This window comes from Triturus cristatus, chromosome 7 (genome assembly GCF_964204655.1).
Source record: "Triturus cristatus chromosome 7, aTriCri1.1, whole genome shotgun sequence".
NCBI lineage: Eukaryota > Metazoa > Chordata > Amphibia > Caudata > Salamandridae > Triturus > Triturus cristatus.
In genome coordinates, this window is record NC_140590.1 from 852,212,153 (window position 1) to 852,231,773 (window position 19,621).

At 45.1% G+C, this 19,621-nt stretch overlaps 1 long non-coding RNA gene across 7 annotated transcripts in view; it reads left to right on the top strand.

Moving 5' to 3' along the window:
- The window catches only part of LOC146810698 (uncharacterized), a 330,854-nt gene that overhangs the window by 117,930 nt on the left and 193,303 nt on the right, over positions 1–19,621 (top strand). For 6 of the 7 annotated variants that reach the window (XR_014965722.1, XR_014965719.1, XR_014965721.1 and 3 more), the window contains one exon: positions 16,827–16,951. This is a non-coding gene — a long non-coding RNA (uncharacterized LOC146810698). Of the gene's footprint in view, positions 1–15,069; positions 15,304–16,826; positions 16,952–19,621 lie in introns of all 7 variants that reach the window. The other variant, XR_014965725.1, reaches the window with a different exon arrangement.

A 19,621-nucleotide genomic window follows, 5' to 3' on the forward strand; every position in this document is an offset into this window, starting at 1 on the left:
TTGTATGGGTAAGAGTTGAGGGTTCCAGCCCACTCACCTCACATACTCAGAGACTTACTTTCTAGAGCAGGTACATTTCTCCTTTTCATGATCGGAATTTTCATTTAGTTCTATTTGCGATTTATATATGAGGTGACACCTGTTGCCTCTAAAATTCCCTCATTTGCCCACAACTTTAGCTTAGCATTAGGGAGTTTTCTTTTATGGGAACAGAGTTTTACCTTACTTCACATATGCTGCCTTTGATACAGTGTACTTGCATTTGCCTAATTGAATTGCCTGGTTTATATTCATACATATTGTATTCAGGTGATTATTGATTTATGCTTAACTGATTCAATTTGAGATTGTAACCTTTATGGTTCGCAAGATGGCCCTCCTCAGTCATTCTTGTGGGGCGGATTCTGCTTCACTGTCATTGATATATTGGCAAATTTATTAATTTATCCTCAGTTTGAGATAAATGGCTATCCCTTTGAATTTAGCGGAGATTCAAGTTTGCGCCACGTTTGCTCGGTGCCAAAACCATCCTTATCTCTCATGCTATCACATGCAGATTTGTGTAACAGGGGGTTTGAAAGTTAAATGCTCGAGGGAGTTTATTATCGGCGCTCCAGAAGAAGGAGGAGATAGACAGGGGATGTCACCACACTCCCTGGAAATACAAGGGCTGTGCGTGAGCAAGCCCTATCAGCGCTGCAGCATCACCCACATGTTTACACAATCACAGTTTGCTAAAGTGCCTGACTCCCACAGAGTGAGTGTCAGGCATATCATCAAGGAGCAGAGTTAATTCTAACTTTATTTATTTAAGTGAAGGAGGTCACAAAAGTGCAGGGGTGTTACCGCAAGATCCTCCCCTGAGTTCAGTGATCAGGCGACAACATGCATTGTAAAAACGTGAGGTAGCAGCTACCTTGGTAGATTTGTATCGCCCGATCTGAAGTCAGTATGGGGAATATTAACAAGGAATGGGGAAAATTAACGCTAAGGGCGCTTAGCGTTAATTTTTTAACACCCGCTATCGCTGGATAATATCGCCTGGTTATCGCGTTATTAACAACGCTAACTGCCTAGGCGATAAAAAATCCAGCGATAGCGGCATTTTAGGAGGTTATCGCTGGTAATGCAGCGATAAAACTACAAGTATAGGGATATCCTTGTTGATAGCCCATGGTGGACTTAGCCATGTAATCCACCTCCCATTGTATTACATGGCTAAGTCTGAAAATTAGCAGACGTAAAAAAGCAGCGTTAACCGTGGTTAGCGCTGCTTTATTTGTCTCTAACAGGGTTAGCGTGAAGCTTGATAATAGGAGAAATGTTGCTTAGTGACATTTCTCCTATTATTTTGCTCTGGAACGCCCACTTTGCATCTCATTAGAGATGCAAAAAGGAAGCATTGTGAAAAAGGGTGCTAACATGCGATTTTGCATGTTAGCACCCTGTTGTTGATAGGGCAATATCTTTATCTCCGCTTCTTTGGCTTTTAAAGCCAAAAAAGCAGAGATAAATCCCTTGTTAATATGCCCCTATATTCTTGTAGGTTTCTGTAGACATAATAGGGACACGCGTCTCCTCCTTTTCAAGGGAAGGCATCTCATGTTGAGCTACATTGTGGCTTCAACTGGAAGCCAGCACAGGATGCCCTGGCCTCCCACCTACATCTGAACTCATCTATGAAGGCCCAACGCCATAGGAACAACCATAATCTGCACTCACTGCAAGTAATCCATTTTGTATTAGGGAATTCTGGAGGCCACACATTCGTAAAGTTAGTCTGGGAGCTGCCAATGGACACAGCCAGACTAGTGTTGGGATTAACACCCAGAAATGAGTGTTATCTAGGGAAAAGCCTCTAGAAAGTGGCCCGAAGCTTCTAGATTGATTGTGATTGCTAAATCATGTCATGGTGGTTGCATTACATGTCATTGTGGGAGTTCGATGACGTAATCAGCCCGGCCCCGGTTCCTATGAGGCTGATATGTCTTTGATCACATCACGCTGCAGCCAGCTTCCACTCGTCCACGCCTTGATGTCTTGAAGCTAGCCAATGAGAATCCCTGATCAGCATGGCCATTACATGTGAGTCATTTACACGAGAATGGAAGACGCAGGTCCTGTCCAGATGAGTTCAATCACGTGCTTAAACTAGTTGGCATTGAAACACCTAGGGAAAGTGCTGAGGCTTGAGGATCTCACGGGTTCTTTGCCTTACAAGGACTATAGACCCCTCACGAGTCAGTCTGGGGAAGGTGATGAGAAAATGGAAAAAAAGAGAAGTGATGTAAAACCCACTGTAACACTGAACCATATTCTTGTGCAAACTCCTTTAGCTTCCTCAGAAGGCATGCCACTTCATCCCCAGGATGAGGCGAAAGCGAAAGGGGACGAGCAGCAGAGATCCCCGGTCACCAGAGGATGCGCTTTGTATATTGGAAGAACAGAAAGTATGGCCTTTGCATTTATGCTGACCGATGCCCTGAAGTTGTTCCTTACATAATGTATTTTTGTGAATAAACTGATTAAAACAATCTTTTGAAGTCCTTTTGTTCTGACATTATTTTCTCATGGCAAAAATATTTTTGGTTTTCTTAGTTGACTGATAATAGGACAGTTTATGGGAATTATAACGAGGCAGTTCTTAAGATGTTTGAGTGTCAGAGTTTATATATCACTCTCCATTTTTCGAGCTGTTTCTTTTGAAGTTTGAGTTCGAAAGAGAGTGTTTACTCTGCCTGTAAACCATACCTATCGAGAAATATGACTTCAATTAGCACCAATACAATTGCACTACCAAATATCTTTTGACACCGTTTTGAACTAACAATAATATGCATATTGCACAAGTCATCTAGGATTTAAATCACAATTACCTGAAAAAAGACACTACAATTTACAGGTACAGAAGAAAGCTAGGATGAGAGCAGTGTGTAATCACTTACTAGTGAGAGACAAAAGACTAGGATAAAGACGTAGCACACTTCACACAATACAGCACTGCACGACAACCAGCGCCATTGTGTTGCGTGAAGTGAAATACTTAGGGGCTAATTTACAATATTTTGCCATAGTGCAAAGTTTGCTGCGGTGCTGGCCTACGGCAAAAGAAAAGGGTAGGAATGTGCAGTGTCTATCAGATACAGCGCATTCCTGTCTTTCTTCCCTGCGCAGGCACTCAATTGGCTGCCATTCGCTAACACAGGCACTTTTTTTTTTTGCAGAGTTTTATATAGCCCGAACTTGACCCGAACCCAATCGGGTAGCAGAGCGCTTTACATAGCACCAGTTACGTTACATGAGGACACACATTCATATTTTTTATTAGGCACGGGGAGATTAAGTGTTTTGCCCAGAATCACAGGATGTTTAGCGTCATTACCGAGACTCTAACCCAGTTCCCCAGGTCCGAGGTCGAGCGCCCTCGCCATTAGGCCAACTCCTCTCCACCTTTGCACCATGGGGGTATCTGCGTTGCAGGGAGGATTATTTTTGTGCAGGAAGGAACACCTTCCTGAACAAAAACAATAAATGGAGGCGATTTCCTCTTCCTATGAGGAAAAAAGGAGGAGAAATAATATTATTTCTCCTCTTTTCGCCTCCAACATGTTGTAAATCTGTGAATGTGTAAAAAGTCATTGGTGTTACGTGGAAACACCCACTGTAAGGTAGTGTGAGGCAACAGCAGAGACTTGCGCTGAGTTGCCTCACTCCACATCTACAAGGCAATGAAAAGCTATTCAGGGTTGCATTATGTGGCCTTGTAGATATGAATAAGCCCTGTACGCCACCGGAATGTCACAAAAAGTGACATTCCTGCAACACACGGGGCTTGTAATGGAGCCCCACAGATCAGCACAACATTTTCTTTGCAATGATGATATAACCCATGCAGATACCTAGAAACGAATAGAACAGTGTGACGGTGCCATGCGAAAGAAGAAAATTGCCTGAAACGTGCAGGAAAGTTAATTAAGATTGCTGAAGAGCATGAGACGTGCCCCTAGGGAGCTAGGAACCCAAGATGAATGATGGGAGAAAATAAAATAAACCAACAAGGAAGTTGGAATAATTATCAGTGAGGTAACTAAGCACCCGACAAACTAATTGTGTAGGCATAACAAACCCCGGCCCTGTGGAACAACATCTGTGGAAAGTAAATGGGGTGGCATGCACAGGGAGGATTGGGGAGGAACTGAAGAAGCCTTGGCATGGCATCAATGGTGCAAAAAGAGAAGCTGGCAGCATTGACAACAGCTGGGGAATCAGAGAGCCAGGAACAATTTACTGCCACAGAGAAGCAGGTGGCTGCTGTAAGTGCCTCATAGTGGGTGGGTGTGGAGTAAGGCCAGTGTAAAGAAGACGAAGGAGGCGTGATGGTCTTCTTGTAGATTTAATTCAGGTTCAACAAAATAGGACCACTGATACAAAAGTGGCACAGCATCCAACAGACTCAGCTTCCCAACTGCCCCAAGCTCTAACCCTTCCAGAACCCCCACACACAATTCCACTCCATGACGCCCAGAATGTACACACACATTCCAGACCCAAGAGGGAAAAGCAAAGTAGGACCAAAAGGAAAAAGAGAAGGTGAAATAGTAACCCACAACACATCCCCTACCCTTACAAAAAAGGACAGAGATGCAAGGAACAGAATACATCAAATAAAAAAAACACTTCACGACAATAAGGGGAAAAGTGATAAGAACAAGATAGACATCTCAAGACATCTGATAATCTTTATGCCAATTCGGCTTACATCTCAACCTTCTACAAGTGCCAAAACCAGGAACACCGGAAGTGGCATTACTGTGGACTGGTTTGGAAACAGATTCACATGTCGGATCAGATTCACGAGCACCAACACCAGGTTCCCACTTGACCAACCTGGACATGCTCCACACTTCACCCGAGTCCAAAACAACCACATTCCTCCTGACTTCCTTAATGACAAAGGGCCCCATAAACCGTGGCCGCCCCTTTTTCAACAGACCAGGATTTCTGATCAATACTTCATCCCCCACACACCAGTGTCTAAAAGATGTGGAGTTTCTCTGATCAAATCTGCGCTTGTACTCTCCCTGATAGACACTTCTCCTCAAGTCCACCTGCTCATTCATTTTGAAATCATTCACATCCAACTTTAACCAGGCAGGACTCAGCTTGTCATGAGCCTTCCTTCCTCTTAGAATAGAGAAAGGAGAAACAGAAGTCAGCCAATTTGGAGTGGTGCGATGAGCCCACCACGTCTCCCTGAGCATCTTCTTAAGAGAAGACCTAGTTTGCAAAGCTCTCTGAGCACAACTCTTAACCAATTTATTCATGCTTTCCGCAAGACCATTGGCTTGCGGTGAGTACAACGCTGTCTTGAAATGAATGATGGACAACTCTTTTAAAAATCTGCTCATCTCATGCGAGACAAATTGCACCCCATTATCTGTAATAAGCCATTTGGGAATGCCTTCTCTTGAAAATTCTTCCGAAAGGAATTCAATAACAGTTCTAGTATTAACAACAGACACACATTTAGTGACCACCCATTTGGAGGTGTAGTCCACCAATAACAACACATAACGCTCATCAGGAGGAAATAACTCAAAAGGCCCAGCAATATCCAAACCCAACTTGGACCATGGGTCAGAAGCAACATCTACCGGAGAAAGAGGTGCCACCCGAGTCTTTTTGCTTTTGTCACTGTTGGCACATTCCCAACAGTCTTTTACAACATCTTCAACCTGACGATCCATTGTAGGCCACCAGTACCATTCACGTACCCTGGCCTTGGTCAGATTCCTCCCCAAATGTCCTTCATGTGCCAAATTGATAATCTTCCCCCTAAGCCCTTGAGGAGGTATCACCCGATTACCCCTCAACAGTTTTTCATCAAAAACACTCAATTCCTCCTTAACATTAAGAAAAGGCTTCAAGGACTCAGGTACCTTACTGTCCACAGGCCAACCCTTGACAGAATACTCTTTGAGCATTTGCAAATCTTTATCCGCACGAGAAATGGAAGACCATTCATCAGAACCAACAGCAGATTCATGCACCCATGCCACCAAGGAATTCTCCACTTCTACACCTGATTGCTGCAAAGGTAGCCTTGAAAGGCAGTCAGCAATTGCATTCTTAGAACCTTGCACGTATTCGACCACAAAATTGAATTCAATCAACCCTTCCATCCAGCGCTTGATCCTAGGTGAAATATTGTCAGCCTCCCTGCAGGTGAAAATTTGACACAAAGGGCGATGATCAGATCTAATAACAATAGGTATCCCCCAAAGGTAAAACTTAAAGTGATGTATTGCCCAGAAAATCGCCAATGCTTCCCGCTCGATCACAGAGTAGCGCTCTTCTGCACCCTTGAGTGAACGAGAAGCAAAGGCAATTACTCTGGATTCACCACCCACAACTTGTGAAAGAACTGCACCCAATCCTAATAAACTAGCATCAGTGCACAAAACAATTTTCCTGCGAGCATCAAAATGCCCTAAGGTCGGCATACAACCAATTTTGCCCTTAATGGAGTCAAAGGCAGAAGAACAATCATCAGACCATGAAAATTGCACCCCCTTCTTGAGCAGCAACCTAAGAGGAGCAGCAATCGCAGCAAAATTTGGTACAAATTTGGAACAAAATTCCGCAAGTCCTAAAAATGATCGTACCTGATCCTTGTTGATAGGTACTGGAGCCTTCACAATGCTCTCTGCCAGATCCAATTTCGGACTAATCCCTTCAGCAGAGATGGTATGCCCCAAATAACATACAGAGGACACCCCAAATTTACATTTTTCCTTCTTAATAACTAAGCCAGCTTCTTGTAGCCTCAGCAGAACCATCCATAAATGCTCATCATGTTCATCTTGATCTTTCCCATACACAAGAATGTCGTCCTGGAAGATAAGAACCTTAGACAACCCTACCAGAACCTTATTCATGACCCTCTGGAAACATGCCGCGGCAGAAGCCAAACCAAAGGGCATGCGAACAAACCTGAAAGCCCCCAGAGGTGTCACAAAAGACGTCAAATGTCTCGAGTCTGGATGAAGTAGTACCTGATGGTATGCGGATGACAGATCCATGACACTAAAACATCTAGCATCCTTGATAAGAGCAAGAGTTTCAGAGATGTTAGGCAAAGGCTGTCTGTCAACCCAAATGTGCTTATTCAGACCGCGCAAGTCCACACACATGCGGATCCCTTTCCCACCATCCTTAGGAGCCAAAACAATGGGGGCCAACCACTCAGAACACTCAATTTCTTCAATGACCCCCATGACCAACAACCTATCAAGTTCTTGCTTTAAAGGTTCCATCATCAAGTGAGGAACTTTCCTCACTTTGGAAACAAAAGGTTGAGCATTTTCTTTCAACACGATTCTATGTTCAAAGTTCTTTAATAACCCTAACTCATCGCTGAAAACTTTAGGAAAACACAAACTGACATCCTTGCCAGTTAACACCTCTTGAGACAAAAGTAAAACTTTTTCAGGAGAATTGGGATTCAAAGTGATCCCCATGTCCCGTTGGTGCCTCCAGCCTAAAAGATTATCACCTCTCTTAGCGACATACACCTTCCCCACAGTTTCCCTGTCCTTATACTGAATTTTCCTGACCACATATCCCAAGACATCTATTCTGACACCCCCATAGCCCACAGGGTTGATGTCAGGAGGGAATAACTCAATCTCATCTAAACCAAAAACCGCATCCCAATTGGCATCACCCACCATCGTGTAGGGTGAACCAGAGTCAGCCAAAACGGGAAATTGTTGACCACCAATCAACACATCGCACACGGGCATGTCCAAATCATCACCATCCACCAGTCCATTCTCCTTGACACTACATACAAATTTCTTCTCCTCTTCAACATAACGCACAACCTGATTACCTTTGTACTGGCAAACTCTGGCATAATGGCCCTTTTTGCCACACTTATTACAAATTACAGACCTTGCAAAGCAGTTAGAACTATTAGGAAGATGCCTGTCACTACCACACCTAAAACACTTAAAACCAGGTCTGGTATTCTTGAACCCACTCTGTTCAGAATTTGGAATCTTGTAATTAAAAGTGGTTTGTTCAGAGTCTTGAATCTTTTTATCCTTGTCACCAACATTTCCCTTGAACCCCACCTTACCTTCCCTAGAATCATCTTTTTTCACATCACATTTTTTTACCTCATGAATAGCTTTTTCATCAACAGAAGCATCAATAACTTTCTCAGGTCTCATTTCTCGCACCCACATATTAGTATTTTCCATGCCCTCAACAATGGCTAGAGTTTCTTTAAGATCAGGATTCTTAGCAAGAAGCTTTTGCTGCACTTTCACATCATTTGTGCATCTCACAACTTGATCTCTGATCAGAGAGTCAGTCAGTTGCTCAAACTCACAGGTGCGAGCTAACGTCTTCAAAGCAGCCACATAACTGGTGATTCTCTCATGCTTACCCTGGACCCTGCTAAAAAACTTATGGCGTTCCAAAACCACATTAATTTTAGATCCAAAATGCCTCTCAAGCATCATGATAGACATATCGTAAATGTTCTCAGGCTCACCTTCACCACGCCCAAGAACAATCTCATCCAATCCATCATACACATGTCTACCTTCAACCCCTAAATTATGTAACAAAGTGGCTTGCTTGCGCACTGCTGAGAACTTTTCTCCCCCAATAGCTAATAAATACGAATCAAATAAAGGCTTCCATCTCTTCCACGGTAAGATTGGGTCACCTGATTCTGAAAGAAACTGTGGGGGTTGTGACATACCAGTAGCCATGGTGTAAAAGCACAAGAAAACTTATAGTTAGGATAACAAATGCACAATGATGTCCCACAATTGATAAAGAGAATATCACCCACACCCACAAGAAACAGTACTTCGGTAGGAATGTCAGTGTTGATCACGAAGAGATCACGAAGAAATGTCCCATAACTCCACACGAAGAATTGTTCACTTCAAGAATAAATAACGAACAGTACTTCCACCAGCAACGTTGATCATGAAGAATGTACGCATCAGTGTGCACACATGCTGGACAGAAACAAAGATGCTTTAAGAAACGGAGGTGTGCGCATCACCGCGCATGTGCAGGGCAACAACAGAGCTCCTTTAACAAAATAAAGGTGTGCGTGTCACCGCGCATACACAGGGAAAGACTCAACCCTCAGCGCATGAAAAGTTCACTCCCCAACGTGCATATGACGCACAGAAAGCTTCACGCTAAAGAAAGAGTGGTGTGCGCTTTACCGCGCATGAACAGAAGCTTCGCACATCAACGCGCATGTCGGAAAGGTCAGCTCCAGGATCGCTATTTCCCTACTGCGTCCAACGCGCATGCGCAAACCCCAAATCTTGCCGCAACAGTAAAAGCACTCCGAGTCTCACCGGAGCTCAGCCTCTCGGTCCAAAGCTTGCCGACAGCGTCACCTCCTTGCCGACAGCGTCACCTCCACTCGCAACCGAAGAACAGGAAATCTTCACACAAGGGATCCGGTGACCAACGGCAGCTCACGTCGTCAAGGCAACCAAGGTAGGCAGAGTACATCCGTTGTTAATCGTTCGTTTACCGAGGCATAGACCATATTAATCCTTCCGGAATTTAGTAGAAATAGCAGGTTTCCTACTGCGAATCGTCAATTCCCTTAGAAGAAGCAATTTTCATCTCACGCGTCTGGGTTCGATGGGGAAACCAGTGGTCCTGACACCTGTTCCCCACACAGGTTCAACTCGTCGCCAATGTAAAGAAGACGAAGGAGGCGTGATGGTCTTCTTGTAGATTTAATTCAGGTTCAACAAAATAGGACCACTGATACAAAAGTGGCACAGCATCCAACAGACTCAGCTTCCCAACTGCCCCAAGCTCTAACCCTTCCAGAACCCCCACACACAATTCCACTCCATGACGCCCAGAATGTACACACACATTCCAGACCCAAGAGGGAAAAGCAAAGTAGGACCAAAAGGAAAAAGAGAAGGTGAAATAGTAACCCACAACAGCCAGGGCATGGCTAACCTTGAAAAGAGCCTGTCCCTGGTAAGCAAAGTAACATACAGCAATATGCAACTGGAGGCTCCATGGTCACATGCATTAATATGAACGCCAGCCCATACCCAGTTTCACCCCCTCACACATACAGGACACATTCTCTCCAAATGCAACATCCAGCCCCTCGACGCAGAGACCACAATGCACCGAGACAGCCTTTACCAGTTCCTGGCCATGTAAAATGTTTCATAATGTGACAGTAATGTGTCACACACGTGTAACTCATCCTCATTGCAGTGTCCCTTGCTCTGACATGAAGATAAATTACACTTGTGTGACAAGTTACTACATGCCTGACTGTGCAGTGAGGCACAGTTGTAGAATGTGTCACAGCATGAAGGGTCCTCTACTGTATCTGCACATGACAGCACCATATAGAGTATCAGAACAGTAGCACAGCCAACTGCACGTCATGTCTCTTCAGTGCAGGGAAAAGTGAAAATGCGTAACTCCTGCATTTTGTTGACAAACACTACACAATGTGTCAGAGCCACTGACCATTCCAATGCTGACCATGTCCATGTCTATCCCCTAGTCATTCTTATAGTAAGGACGCCTACAAAATTGAATTCAACTTAACGTGATGTTCATAATGTAAAAGCTCTTTTCTTTCTGTCATGTTGCAGTTATGTCTAGTGTTAGACCTGGCATATCTTGGCGTGATTACCCCAGATTTTTTGCCTCTACCTCCTTTGCTTTTAGATGCTTTGGGTAATTTGCCACTGCTGATCAGTGTCAAAGTACAAAGGGTTCCCTGTGTAAAGTGTAATGGTAATTGGTTGGCCATGATTAGTATGTTGCCTTACTAGTAAAGTCCCTAGTGATGTGCACTGTGTGTGCCAGGGCTAGTAATGCAAGGGCGTGCGGAGAAGGGAACTCAGGCCTGCAGTGTAGGGCCTGCGCGCAGTTTGCTAAGTTAGCATGTTGTCCTGACAAGTGCAACCACTTGTCAGGCCTTGCTTTCCCTTTTGCGTACACAGTGGGCAGCCCTGTGATAGGTCCTGGGTAACCCCTGTGCAGGGTGCAGTGTAGGTAAAAGGCAGGACATATACAGAGGTGTGTGATATGTACCGACAGTGAAACACACTCCATTTCGTTTTTCACTGGTGAAAGGCCATCCTGCCCATAGGACAGACTGGGGGAGACTGGGTATTGTGTTTGTTAGCCTAGTTTCCGATAAGATTACAATGGAGAGGTGAAGTTTAGCATGTATGAGCTCACAGTGTCATAACTCATCTTTCTATGAAAGTGGTTTTGTCACTGTGTGTTCAGAAACCACTCTTTTACAAAGTGGCTGAGTTTTGTGCTTTAGGTATTTATATGTCTCTGCTGTATGTGGATTGACTGTCTGGACCTAAGAGGGGAGGGGTGAGATGGCACCAGGCTGACCTGCATCTGGAGCGGGGGTGTAGGAGGAACCCTGGGAGGTGAAGAGGCCTGGGTTGCAGCTATAAAACAATTGACCCATCTCCAGCTGAGTGATACAGGATCCAGACCCCCAGTATCAAAGGGAGAAAGGTGACACTGGGAGGAAGACACCCAGAACTGATTTAGGCAGGGGTCCGGGACCCCAGAGCTTAACGAACTTCAAAGACATTTAGGGGTATAACTATGAGAGCTGAGGCCCCTGAACGTTGGAATATAAATGGATTGAGACTGAAAAGGCTTGGACCCCTTTCGTGGTCAAGCGGGACCTCTGCTAAGGAAGGAACAACTGAAGAGACTGCTGGGAAGGACCAACTCTTGCTTCGTGATCTGGGGCTGGTCTGCAGTTTGCTGTTTTAACTAAGGAAGAGGCTGTTTGGACTGTGCTCTGTGCACCTGCGTCCCCCTGCTTGAAGAAGACTGTGCTTTGTGCTGTGTCTTGTAACCCCAAGGGCCCGAGGTGAGCTGGCTTCCTGTTTGGAAACACAGGAACATAAAAGTTTCCAGAGACGTTTCAAGCGACGCGGTGAGCGCATGTTGTGGCAGCTTGAGACCCTCAGAAGGTGTGCCCTGTGATCTTGGACACACGAAGGAGAAGTGAGACTTGAATGCTGCGTGTCGTGGTGCACTGCAGGCGTTGGTGAGGAGCGCCTGGTCAGCATGTGCATTGGAGGTGACGTGAGACTCGGACGCGCAGGGTGCATGTTGTGGTGCACGGCAGGCGTTGGTGAAGAGCACCTGGTCAGCGTGTGCATCGAAGGTGAAGTAAATGTAAATGTAAATGTGCAGATATTTATATAGCGCAAATCACCAACCAGTCTCTAAGCGCTTGCTTAGGGAACCCGTCCTGGTATTCCCCTGTGAGATAACCCAGCAGGGCATCCACAAGGTGAAAGCCAGGCATCCCGCCACGAGGGGCCATTGTGGAGATTAAGCAAGCTATTGCCCAGAGTCGCAGAGTGTGAACCCATGAGTCGAGTATGCACTGGAGCGAGAATTATCAAGTCCATGGACAATTTATGGACTCAAGACCCAGCCGAGCCGGGAATTGAACCCTGGTCCCGGGCTGACCTCTGCTTCCAGGTCTGCCTACTCTAACAAGTGAGCCACACTCGTCCTTCACATCTAACATGGGCTTCAATTGGAATTCCATAGAGCATATTATCAAGCCCATTATCGCCGTTTTAGCGGCAGTTTCCTGCCGCTAAAGCGGCGATAATGTTATCGCCTGCCTTGATAATATGCCCCTTGATTCTAAAAGGGGTCATCAACCATTGTATGAGAGCATAACTCTGGTTACCTATGGTAGGAGAGTAAGTAGACATTACACATGCTTCCTTTGAGCTGTATTCTACTCATGCGGATCATACATGCAGGGTCGGACTGGGACAGAAAATAGACCCGGACACCATAATAAACATAACCCCTATTAGTAATTTAGATACCTAAAAAAGTGGGCAGTTTGCAAATTGGGACAGTTTTGAACTTATAAATATATGCTGTATAAGTGTTTTACAAGTTATGGAAGACTACATATGTTTGAGCTTCCTGCAGGCAATATCTGTTTTAATATCATGGAAATCAACAATACAAACCGGCCCACCAGACCATATAACCGGCCCACAAACAGCCAAAAAAACTCACCCACACACTTACCAGTCAGACTAGCCCATCCGGCACTGGCTGTTTGCCCTACGGCCAGACGGACACTGCATTTATACCTATACACCTACCTTGTCCGTAGGCGCCACTTTATAATGGTTGATTGATGGCACAGGGCACCTGACTATGTCTGAGTCACGTGTACTGCCAAGGTATAATTGCCTGTAAGAATGATGAGGCTGCATTTGGAATCACAAAACCTGTGCACATTTATTGAACACTTGGCCACTCAGGATTATGATTCATAGTTCCCATAAGCACCTTGCCCCAGTGGGGAGTGATAGCAACCTCAAGGAAAGCCCCTTGTGATTTTTCATTCTGACTAGTGCCCTTTAGAAACAGTTTTTGGTACATTTAAGCAGTGGATCTGTATATTAAGTTTGCTTTTCCACAGGAAGCCTGTGGAATGACTATGAATCGCTGCTTTTAATCTAATTAAATCAATTGTAAACAAAGACTCCAATTACCAGAACGTAATGGATTGTAAAATGAAGTGCTGGACTGGACTCTGGTGTTCCAAATGGCACAGAGTCAGCTGCCAGCCTTACCTGGGGAGGCAGTGATACCTTTGACTCGTATGTACGGTGAGAAATCACCTTCATGGTGGGAGAGAGCTGCACTCCCCTCTCCTGCTCACCTATCTGAGTCGACAAATGGTGCTTTCTGAGCTTCGATTCTGAGTCCTTCCCGTGTGGCAAGCATCCATGAAAAAGAATGAGAACCCGAATGAAATTCAGCAACAAATCAAGCCGAGGGTTGGAGAGAGGATATGTGACTACCAGCAACAAATAAATCAGATTTACTCTGCATGTCAGTTGAGAAGCACTGTGCTTTCAGCTTCAAATGAAAGAGATTCCTCTTTATTTTGCTTTACTTTAGTACTCTTGTACCTCAGACTTATGAATCCTTTTATGATGAGCTGTCAAAACGCCAACACTATATTCTTTCTGAAATGTATTTATTAGGAAGCAAAGGGTTTCCTTGATAGACTGTGTACTGTAAGAGGTGGGAAGCGTGGAAGGGTGCATAGATCAGTGCTCAGTGAAACAATATAATGTCAGGGATCTGCGCCAGTGGCATAACAAAGGCCCCCGCAGTGCGGGATGTGGGACAGGGGTGGCCCGAACTCCAGGGGGGTCCTCAGCACAGTACCCTGGCCTGAGAGTACCTGAGTGAGTCTGGAGGGGGCTCCCTCCAAGTACGTTGCAAGGGGGGCCTCAAGTTTCGTTACGCCACTGAGCCGCGCAGGTGGGTTCCTCCTAGATGCTGATTCATGTGCGCAGAACAATAACTTGCCTGGTGACCTTCCGCTGGGTGTCTCTTGAGGAAAAAACGTTTCTTTTTCTAAATTGTGTAACCAAGAAAATACAACAGGCATGAAAAATGAGTCAGTGAGTGTATTTTTTAGGTCGAGCCTAGTGTTGCAGCGCATGCGTTGCTCGCTTTGCAAGGCATGCAGTATTCAGCATAGCGTGAAAGCTTTGTGGAAGCTCCGCCCACTCTCCGCCCATCTTTTTCATTGGCTTAGTTCCTAAATGCTGCCTTCTGATTGGTTTGAGGCTTGTTAGTCCCTCCTTATGAGGAGCATGTTGTCATTAGTATCCTTCCACGGTTACTGGCCACTTTACTCCGAACACTATTTTCCTTCCGTTGCTTCCCCCTACCCTCCCGCAGTCCATGACTTCTCAGCCTCCCGCCCCCTCCCTCCCATTCGTGCCTTTTTGCCCGCCCGCAGTCCCGTTTCCAATGCAACAGGTCTCGCGTAAATGCGAGTCCTATGGCATTGCAAATGCTTGTTGGTTCACAGTACTGGAGGAGGAGCACATATGAGTTCCAACTCGTTACCTGGTAATGCGTTCCACCACACATGTCCTTCTTTTGTTTTGATGTCTATATGCTGTAGTCTCTTTTCTCTGTCCATGGCAGTCTCTCACTGACAGCAGATCCGCGTGGCCCTGGTCTTTGACGTCATCGCGCCTGGTCCTCCGGTTTCAGCTAGACATTGCGGCCACTGTAGCAAGTCGGGGAGGCAAGCGCCCGAGCAGTGGGGGCCGAGGGCCAGCTGGGGCTGAACAGGAGGAGGAGCCGCCACTGCAAGCCGTGCTAGTGGCGGATAGCTTCAGTCAGCGCTTCAGCCCCGTGAGCAAGGACAGGGCTCGGGTGAGTGGAGCTGGGACAGGATGATGCCAGGCACATATGGGTGGCGGGTACACTGAGCACTTTAGTTCAATAAGAGAGCTGGGGCTAAAACTTTAGTTTAATGTGAGATGGGCTGGGAGAAGAGGAGTCCTGGCAGAAGGAGCTGCGAGAGGCGCAAGAGAACCCATCCAGACCTCTCTGCCTGTAGGAGATAAGGACCATTGCAAACTTAACCCTTAGGAGGCTATAAGAGTTTTGGATTCTGCAGGGCACCTGGGTTATTTTAAAGCTGCTCATTACACGGCTAATCTTTAAACTTCGAGATGCTCAAACATGAGGGATGCTTTTGTTTGCGAGGGAAGCTTGTGTTGTTGCCTACAATGTACCCAGTCAGTGTGATAGAGAACCTTGAGCTGCTAACCGACCCCTACCCCTGCTGTGTGATAGTGAAGTATGGTAAAGTCTTGTGGCTATACTGCGATTGGTGTTGTGCTTACTTGTGCAGCACTTGCCATCATTTGTAGACTTCGGTGCCTTTCACTATTTGCACCTGAGAGTTTTCTCTGTGGCCTGCATTGGCAGGTGGTACCTCGCACAAAAGCTTAACTGCGCAGGAGTTGTCTTGCAGCCACCAGGAGCAGTTTGAACGTCCTTGATTACATTCATTACATACTTTTTAAGAGCATGCACGTAAATTATTCTGACGCCAATACTTACAATGTTTGACATGCTATGTTTTGGCATTTTAACCCAGTAGGCCCAAAAGCACACATATTTACCTCATCTTGAATGACTGCATGTTCCCCTCGATTTCTCATTTGCTACAACTTCACACAAATACACGGATCCTTGTGTGACTGTACAAGAGTTTAGGATAAACGAATAAAGATGCTAAGCCTTGTGCTTTGATCTCTCCCCTATAGTAGGATGTATATATCTGGCGCGGTTGCCATTTCAATTTTATGTTAATAGTTCTATTCAAACCTGTTTATATATGTCTGATTTACTCAAATATGCTGCCAAAGGCCTGTATACCTGCGTTTCCAGTAAAGTGACAGCTTAATGTTATCATGCATGTATACTTAGTTAAGTAATGCGAAAATGGCGCCCTGACCATGCCCTCAAACCTTTAGAGCTACATTAATTGATTCGAGTGCATTATCTCCATATGATCAAATGTCTTTACCACAAGAAAGCTAGTTAAATTGACCACCTCTGCTACGTTTAACGATTTGCTGCTCATTGATTGTATAGCTCTTGCTCACTGTCCCAGTATGGCACTTGGAATAACTCTGATCTCCATTCCCCCATCCCCCAATCTTGCTCTTAAGGACTGCATGATTATTCTATTGATTGCTGTAAAACCTACCTGTGACATCCCTTAGATATGAGATTGCCTGCTTTGGACCTCAGCGCAACAACAAATAAAGAAACCATTGTCTGGCAGCTTTTTTTCTCTTCATGCCTGTGTTATCTCAAGCACTAATCCAGGTATCCAGCCATTCGCATGCAGTGCTAATTACATGTGTATGTTCTGTTTGCAGGCCCTCCTTCCGTTGGTCGGTGTGGCATTGATTGATTACACGCTTGAATTCCTTCCGGCTTCTGGAGTCCAAGAGACCTTCATCTTTTGCTGCTGCATGAGTCAACAGATCAAGGAACGCTTGCAGTAAGTAGTGCTTCTGTTACCTTAATTCTCAGTCTCCTACCTGTCTTGCTGATCGTCGTGCTTCCTCACTCTTCCCCAGTGCTGGAAACGGGCCCGAATTGGATGCAGGGAACCAGCGTTGTAGGAGTGAAGATCTTTCAGAAATACTTTTGCGGGTGTAAACCACACACGTTCCGTCTCTCAATTAAGTCGTACTCGAAGAACTGCCTTCCTTTTGTATCTTAAGTAGAATCCTTGTACACATTATTTACGAACTCTGCGCCTGGTGGATATGCCGGCGTTATTTTGTGTACTGTGAAGTCTGGCACAGGTTTCCTCCCCCCCAGACGGACAGTGATGCCTTAGATTCCTCGATTATGAAGCTGATCTGCAACTTTGGGTTGGAAGCTGGCTTGACTTTTCCTTTAGTTCCATTCAGATGTCTGCATCTAGTTGACTGATACAGAGGCGCTGGTCTTCAGAATTCTAAGTCACAGTTTATGCAGTTGTTTATTAATCAGAGGCTGAGTTGCAAGTCTTGGTTCGGTCAATGCAAGGGAAAACTGGTGTGATGTTGCAAGCTTTCTAATCGGGTTGACAGCTTCCAAAGGCCTTACATAGAAGTTATTGAATCAGTTTTAGTATTTTTGGATAGAACATATTGAATACCATCTTATTTAGTTTGAGTTTCATTGACCTGCAACAGTCAAGCAGAAAGCCTAACTTATTTAAGCTTATTTAACGTTTTGTAACATTGAAATTTCTTTTTCCAAGATCACACAGACCATCGTTTTAATTTAACCTTTTTATTTTCTGAGAGATCTAAATAAATTAACAATGACATCAAAATCTGATGGGTAGTTTTAATTAGTGTGACACCTGTACCACATTATTTATGAAACACACAAAAATTGATGGAAGGAATCCTTGCAATTTGTGTAACAACTGGCAATCGCTCTGGGTAGCATTCCAACCCATCGTTCTTTTGCCCATCATGCCACCTCAATTTGGACCCAGCCAATTGCAAATCAGTCTTGACCCTGCTTCGATAGGAACAGTCCTGCCTGATATGCGAGACCAGGCCCCCCCTGAACCAAAACATAAGCAACTCAAGACCAATTTTGCCCTGCTTGCGGTTCTTTAATCGGCTGTAACTCAATTTCAGTGGCACAGTGAGCACAGGACCCACGTCTAGGCATACCCTTACCCCTTAGAACAGTACATCAACACACAAAAGGTGATGGGAATGAATGCTTGCAGTTTGTCTAACCACTGGCAATCGCTCAGGTTAGCATTCCAACCCATTATTCTTCTGCCCACCTTGACCACATTGCCATATTGTTTTCAAAGCATCAATACCTCACAGTATGTAGAATGTCCTGCTCTACAGTTGCCCATTTGAAAAAATCTGATTAGAGCTTATATGATGGCGGAGTCAGCCAAGAACCTTGATGGGTGTGTTATACTCTTCACAGCTTGGTGTTCTCTATCACCATCAAGTAGCCCCAGCTGGTGCATTGTTAGAGACTTTAGTTCATAGTGGCCATTCTTTTTTTTTTTAACTCTTTTTATTGAAAGCTTTACCATAAGGCGTACATTACAATTACATCACTGCAGATCAATTAGTGAAAATGTTCAATCTGATACTGAACATCCCACCATAGTCGCCATTCTTGATAGTTTTCTATGGAGGTTATGTCTTCCACTGGAGACACATGAAGGTGAGCAAGAGCTCAAGCGCACTGCATGCTGCACTTTTGAATCTGAATGGTCTATGAGCAATAATGGTTGAGCGATGATAATGGAATATGATTATAGTTAGGTACGCAACTTATCAAGGCGCTTGATACCATATTGGAAACTGTATTTTTAAGGAACTAGTGCCAGATCTCTTTTGCTAAAACTGTACAATTGATCACCTAATTGGTAATATCTTTAGCAGTCCCTGTAAGTCCCTAGTATATGGTACCCCTGGAAAATAGGGCAGGGAGGCTAAAGAGAGTCCCTAAGGGCTTCAGCGTGTATTGTGGCTGACTGGTGCTGACTAACTTGCCAACACAGACAGGTTTCTGGCCCCCTGCAGGTGAGAGCCCTCGCTCTCGGAGGGCAGAAACAATGTCTGCTCCAAGCAGGATGGCTAAGTGATCAGTATATCAAAGCAGGAGGCTTCAAAGTTCTCTGCTGCCTTTGATATGTGACCCAAGGCATCCTAAGATAGGGGAAATGGCTTGGGCCCATTTGGTACCAGGACAGGCAGTAAAATGAGCTCGTTAGGAGGTGTGTTCCCCCTCAGGCTTGTTCCACCCCCTAAGGTGGGCTTCCCGAGGAGAACTCACAACTTAGATTGCCACCATCTTGTTTTTGTAGAATTAGGCTCACTGTGTCAGGTTTGTGCCCAATCCCCACAGGAAGTGGTCATATAGAGGGTGTAGACATCCTAAAGTTAAGTAGCCTATTGGCTACTATCTGTCATTCCCCTTTATGCCCCTAAGTTGAGTATTTAGGGGCATCACTGATGCCAGGAAACCAGATTAATTGGACCGAAAAGAAGAGGACAAAGAAGAGCCTTTAGAAAAGAAAGAATTGAAGACTTGCTGTGGACTTTTATCTCCATACCCTGCCTGCGTACACCAGTTTCGACACTCATGACCAGTGACTCGACCTGCAGATGAACATCTTCCAAGAACCCAG